The 6360-nt window shown below is 41.6% G+C and overlaps 1 pseudogene; it reads left to right on the top strand.

Annotated features, from left to right (window-relative positions):
- The first annotated feature begins 1276 nt into the window (after positions 1-1276).
- Positions 1277-3478, top strand: LOC101712010 (ankyrin repeat domain-containing protein 13A pseudogene; annotated as a pseudogene).
- Positions 3479-6360: the final 2882 nt, after the last annotated feature.

The raw sequence follows: 6360 nt of genomic DNA, 5'->3' as shown, positions 1-6360 counted from the left end.
TTTTTATAAAATGGAATACTACTCAGCCATAAAGAACGAAAATCTAGAGTCATTTGTAGTTAAATGGATGCATATTGAGGCCATACTCTTAAGTGAAATAAATAGGACACACATGTGTAAATACCGAATAGTTTCTCTAGTGTGAGAAACTGATAGTGTAAACAAGGGTTAAAATGATTAAAATGAGTAATTGATAATTTGAAATACGTAAAAAGGTCCAAATATGAAGGAGTGAATGGAGGGGAAGGAGAAAGGAAAAGAGGGAAAGGAAATATTATGAGAAAGGAAAAAAAAGGAAATGAAATCTATGTAAATAGGTAAGGGTGGAGGGGGTGAAGAGCACACAGGTAATGTGGAAAAAATAAGAACTAAGATATATCATGTACAGGTACAAACACCCAATGATAAATGTAAATGAAATGTATACCTAAAATGTACCAATAAAATAACTAAAAAAAAAAACAGGGATCAAGATGGGATATGTATATGCACCAGTTCCCCATGATGAGTGCGTGTGATATGTATCAAACATATAGTAATACAAATTTTAAAATTGGTAAATAGAGTTAGAATCAGCAAAAAAAAAAAAAAAAGAAAACACAAGGTATATATAAAAATCCAGGTCAATGTATACTTGCAATAAATGAAGAATTGGATATTGAAATTTAAAAGTTGCCTAGGAGTACAAAGGACCTAGAAAAGTAAAAAGAAAAAATGAAACAAAACAGTGTTGGAAGACATTTATTACCTAATTTTTTTTTGTCATAGTGGAGATCGAACTCAGGACCTTGTGCTTGTGAGCCAGGCGGTGGAGGCACACAGCTAAATCCCCTGTCCTTATTATCTAATTTTAAGTCTTCCTCTAAAGCTACATTTATAGAGGCAGTGTTGTTGTAAGGAAAGACATAGATCAATGGATTGCAACAAAATATCTGGACATGGAACCACACATATATGGTCTACTGAGTTTTGAAAGATTATTTAACATTAATACTTTATAGAAAGTTGGCTGGGGAGCTGTCAGCTGGGCCGCTAGTGTGAGCGCAAGCACACGGGGGCGTTGGATGGGCACGGCCGACCCAGTCCTGGATCAGGCCAGTGACTCTACACCTCGGGCGTGCACACACCCGGTCCCCTCAGCTGCCTGCCCACAAACCAGGCTGCTAGCTTGTCCACCTGGTTCCTTCATTTTTTCCCCCCCTCTGGCCTCAGAGACCCTGCTGGGGCTGAGGCTTCTGGGAGATGGGTGGCTAGGGCCAGCTGCTGCCTCTTCACCATGTTCTGGGCGCGCAAAGCCAGCACCCACATTCCCCTCCACCTGCTGGTCTGGAAGAATGACTACCAGAAGCTGGATAAGGTGCTGCGAGGCCAGAATGTGGAAGCTCTGGATCCACGGGGTAGAACATTATTGCACCTTGCAGTTTCTTTGGGACATTTGGAATCTGCTCACGTCTTACTCCAACATAAAGCAGATGTGACTAAAGAAAGCCACCAGAGATGGCCAGTTTTACACGAAGCTGGGAGTATTGGAGATCCTGAGATGGTGTATACAGTTTTCAACACCCAGATGACCACAACAAGTCCATGACCCTCGAGGGAGTTCCTGAGCTGCTACATTAAATTCTTGAGGCTCCAGACTTCTACATGTAGATGAAGTGGGAGTTCACCAGCTGGGTGCCCTTGGTTTCCAGAATAGGCCCAAATGATGTCTGTTGAATTTGGAAAAGTGGTGCCAAACTGTGCATTGATATCACATTGATGGGATTTGAAAATATGAGCTGGATAAGAGGGAGACATAATTTTATATTTAAGGGAGAAGACACCTGGGCAGAGTTGATGGAAGTCAACCATGATGATTGTGAGACCAAAGTGAACCTAAGAAACTCCATCTTGGCCTGTGAGCGAACTCCCCTTATACCCCTCCTCTTAAAGAGTGCATTTTTGTAACTGCTTGTTCTGCTTCTGTAAACTTGCTTCATTGCTTCTCGGAAAGGGATGGTGCCTGGTGCCTCCCTTTCCCATGAATTGCCTTAACCTGAGAAGGCAGCAAGATAGCTGAGTGGTGAAAAATATTTTGCAACTAGTCAAAAAACATGTTAACCTCGCCTTGAACTTCTCTTCTTTAAATAACACCTATAAAAGCTATGCTGTTATAACACCTTATAAAAACTGTGCTGTTCCTGGACTCAGGGCTTCACTTCGCTTAGGGAGTGGAGTCCACGTGTGTGAATAAACTCCTTTCAGTTTTAACTTTGTCATTTGCCCCAGTGTTTCATGATTTACTGGCTCGCTTGGTACAACAATGTTAAAGTAGTCACCACTGAACACTTTGAACTTTCCCAAGAAATGGAGTGCCTCACACTGGACTTGGTGAAGCCAAAAAGCAGGGGAGTTGAGAGGTGACTTACAAACCCAGTCATTAACACCAGCCTCGATACTAAAAATATTGCTTTTGAAAGAACTAAATCCAGATTCTGGGGCTGGAGGACAGATAAAGCAGAAGTTGTTAATGCTCATGAAGCAAAGGTTTACAAAGTAAACAATGTGAGTGTGATAAGCAAAATACACACAGAACATCTTACCAAGGAGCAAAACAAGAGATACAAAGTGAACAGAAACCCACTGGAATCTCTTCTGGGAACAGTGGAACATCAATTTGGTGCTCAAGGGGACCTCATCATGGAGTTTCCCACCACAAACAACCCCACAGCCATCACACCTGATAAGTACTTCGATGAAGACTTTGATTTGAAAGACAGGGACATCAGGAGGCCAGAAGAGCTGACAATTAGAACACAAAAGTTCAAAGCAATGCTGTGGATGTGTGAAGAGTTTCTCCTCTCCCTTGTGGAGCAGGTCATTCCCATCATTGACCTCATGGCTTGAACTAGTGCACATTTTGCAAGACTGAGAGATTTTATCAAACTGGAATTCCCACCTGGATTTCCTGTCAAACTAGAAATTCCCTTGTTTCATGTCTTAAATGCATGGATTACATTTGGAAATGTTAATGGCTACAGTCCTGCTGAAGAATATGTATCTCAAAACGTGGAAGGGACCCAGGCTGATTCAGCTTCCCGGTTCACAAACTTTGAGGTTGATCAATCCATGTTTGAAATTCCTGAGTCTTATCATGTTCAAGACAGCGGAAGAAATGTGCATATGCAAGATGAAGATTATGAGATAATGCAGTTTTCCATCTAGCAGAAACCTAGAGCTTTCAGGACCAGCTTTGAATGGAGAGATCAGCCCAACACACAGCTATGAAGCCCAGTATGAGAAAGCAATCCAGGAGAGCCTCCTCACCAGCACCAAAGACCTGTGCCTGGGTGCCCTGAGTGAGACAAGCCATTTTGATAGTGACTTGCAGCTGGCTATTGAGCTGTCTGCCAAAGAGCTGGAGGAGCGGGAACTCCAGCTCCAGGAGGAGGAAGCTGAGCTCCAGCAAGTCTTATAGCTGTCACTCACTGAGAAATAGACCTTTCTGCCCACAGGGTGCACAAAGCAGAGGCCCTGGGCTGCACATGAGTGCTATGTCAACTGAGGCCCTGGTGCTGAGGGCCTGCCCTTGGTGCAGATGGCAGCTGGCATTTCTTTTGAAGAGATGTAAGACCAGGGACTTCAAGGCCCATCCATGATGCTCCCAAGAGTGGAGAAGGAGGGATTGGCAGGTACACTCTCCAGGCTCAGGGGAAGAGAGCATCATCACTTTCCATTAGCTATGTAGGCTTGCAGGTCACATTTTTACTACCAGCTTTAGACAAAAACCCCTATCCCCACAGGTTTGTAGATACATTTTTATCAAGGAGTGATAACAAAACAAGTTTTTGCAGAGTCAGTGTGCATTTATATATGAGAGCAGCAACAGCAGCGTTTGTAGAATAGTTTATGAGTTTAAGACCTTGTACTGTTCACCAAAGAAATGGGTTGTGTCAATCTACTCTTTACTTTTACATTTATGTAGATGTTTCTAGAACATTGTCATTTTTCCTCCTCCTCCTCCACCTCCACCTTATTCCATTCCTTCGACCCCCAACTAAAGTTAAAGAGGAGACTATATACAGGATCTGTTTTAGATTGTGGTTAACTGTTTGCATCAAATTTAGATATACAAATGACCATGGATGTTGCCTTAGCCTTAAAGAATTACGGATCATCCAAACCACCTCACTCCACATATGGAGAGATTGATTTGAATTTGTAGAGGCAGTTCCTTTGAGAGCAGGATCCTCCAGGCTAAATCTAAGGCAATTGTGTCCCTGCAGGTGCAGCTAGGGGAAGCCATGGCTTGTTCTTGAAGTGGGCAAGCTGTCCATGATTGTGGAACAGCAGAGAACCAAAGCATGTGTTTAGCACCTGCTCCAGTGAAGGATTTCCTTGAAGGACCCTAGGAAGTACTAACTGCATGTTCTAGTTTCACATGAGAGTAAGGGGTAGATTTGAAACCAGAAAGGGAACTAACATGGAGCTCAATGCATTGGAGTTCATTCAAAAGGGAAAATGATAATTCCATGTTGCTTTTTAGAGTTCAAATCAACATCTTTCTGGATAAATATATTTTTAACAGAATCTTTTTATTACTTCTAAAAGATATAAAAATGACTATTCCCATCAGTAGCAATACAAGGTTATACATTTTAACCAGATTTTCTCAGGCCTTCTTTGGATACCTTTAGTCAGAAAATGGACAGACATCCCCTGCTCCTGGGTAGGAAGGATTAATATAGTGAAAATGGCCATACTTCCAAAACTGCTATATAGATTTAACGCAATTCCAATTGACATCCCAGCAGCATACTTCATGGACCTCGAGAAAACAATCCAAAAATTCATTTGGAACAAGAAGAGACCTAGAATAGCAAAAGCAATTCTAGGTAACAGAGACATGGCAGGGGGTATCACAATCCCCAACCTGCAACTCTACTACAAAGCTACTGTGATAATAACAGCATGGTACTGGCAAAGAAACAGACCTGAGGACCAGTGGAACAGATTAGAAGATGCAGAAACAATGCCAGACACACTTAGCCATCTCATCTTTGACAAAGGAGCCAACCACCCTCACTGGAGGAAAGAGAGCCTCTTTAATAAATGGTGCTGGAAAAATTGGGCTTCAACTTGCCAAAGATTAAAACTAGACCTGTATCTCTCACCATGCACTAAACTAAAATCAAAATGGACAAAAGATCTAAATATTAAAATAGAAACTCTGAACCAGTTGGAACAGAGGTTAGGTAGAACTCTTGAAGACATTGGTGTAGGAAAAGATTTTATGAACAAAACCTCAGTTGCCTGTGAACTAGCACAAACAATCAACAAGTGGGATCTCTTCTTATTAAAAAGCTTCTGCACAGCAAGAGAAACCACCAGCAGTGTGAAGAGACAACCCACAATGTGGGAAAAAGTCTTCACCTGCTCTTCCTGAGACAAAGGTCTACTATCTCAAATCTATAAAGAACTTAAAAAGATCAGACCTCCCAAATTTAAAGACCCAATCCAAAAATGGGCATCTGCAATGAACGGACATTTCTCAGACAAAGAAGTAGAAATAGCAAATAAATACATGAAAAAAATGTTCAACATCACTGGTCATTCGAGAGATGCAAATGAAAACAACACTGAGATTCCACTTCACTCCAGAAAGAATGGCTGCTATCATGAAATCAACCAATAACAAGTGCTGGTGGGGCTTTGGGGAAAGAGGAACCCTGCTCCACTGCTGGTGGGAGTGTAGACTGGGTCAACCACTGTGGAAATCAGTATGGAGATACCTCAAAGAACTAGGACTGGAAATCCCATTTGACTCCATTATTCCACTGCTGGGGATCTTCCCCAAAGAATTAAAAGAATCATACCACAGTGATATATGTGCACCCATGTTCATACCAGCACAGTTTTTAATAGCTAAAACTTGGAAACAGCCCAAATGCCCATCAACTGGAGACTGGATAAAGAAAATGTGGTTTTTTTTAATAAAATGGAGTACTACTCAGCCATAAAAAATGAGAAATTAGAGACATTTATAGCTAAGTGGATGCACATTGAGGTAATACTCTTAAGTGAAATAAATAGGACACACATGTGTAAATACCAAATAGTTTCTCTGGTGTGAGAAACTGAAAGTGTAATTATGGACTAAATGTATAATAGGTCATGTGAAATAGGAAGAAAAGGGGCAAAGGGGAAGGAAGTGGGAGGGCTAGGGGAAAGGATAGAAGGGAATGGGATTAATATGAGAAAATGGAAAAATAGGAACAAAATCTTTGTAAATAGGGAGGACTGGAGGGGTTGAAGGGAGGGCTGGGCAAGGGTGAAAAATAAGAACCAAGAGAGATTATGTAAAGGTGCACATTTCCGATG

The sequence above is a fragment of the Heterocephalus glaber genome, unplaced genomic scaffold (genome assembly GCF_053883595.1).
Source record: "Heterocephalus glaber isolate CG9 unplaced genomic scaffold, H.glaber_assembly_v1.0 deba00001444, whole genome shotgun sequence".
NCBI classification, from domain to species: Eukaryota; Metazoa; Chordata; class Mammalia; order Rodentia; family Bathyergidae; genus Heterocephalus; species Heterocephalus glaber.
This window is presented reverse-complemented; position numbering and strand designations above follow the sequence as displayed.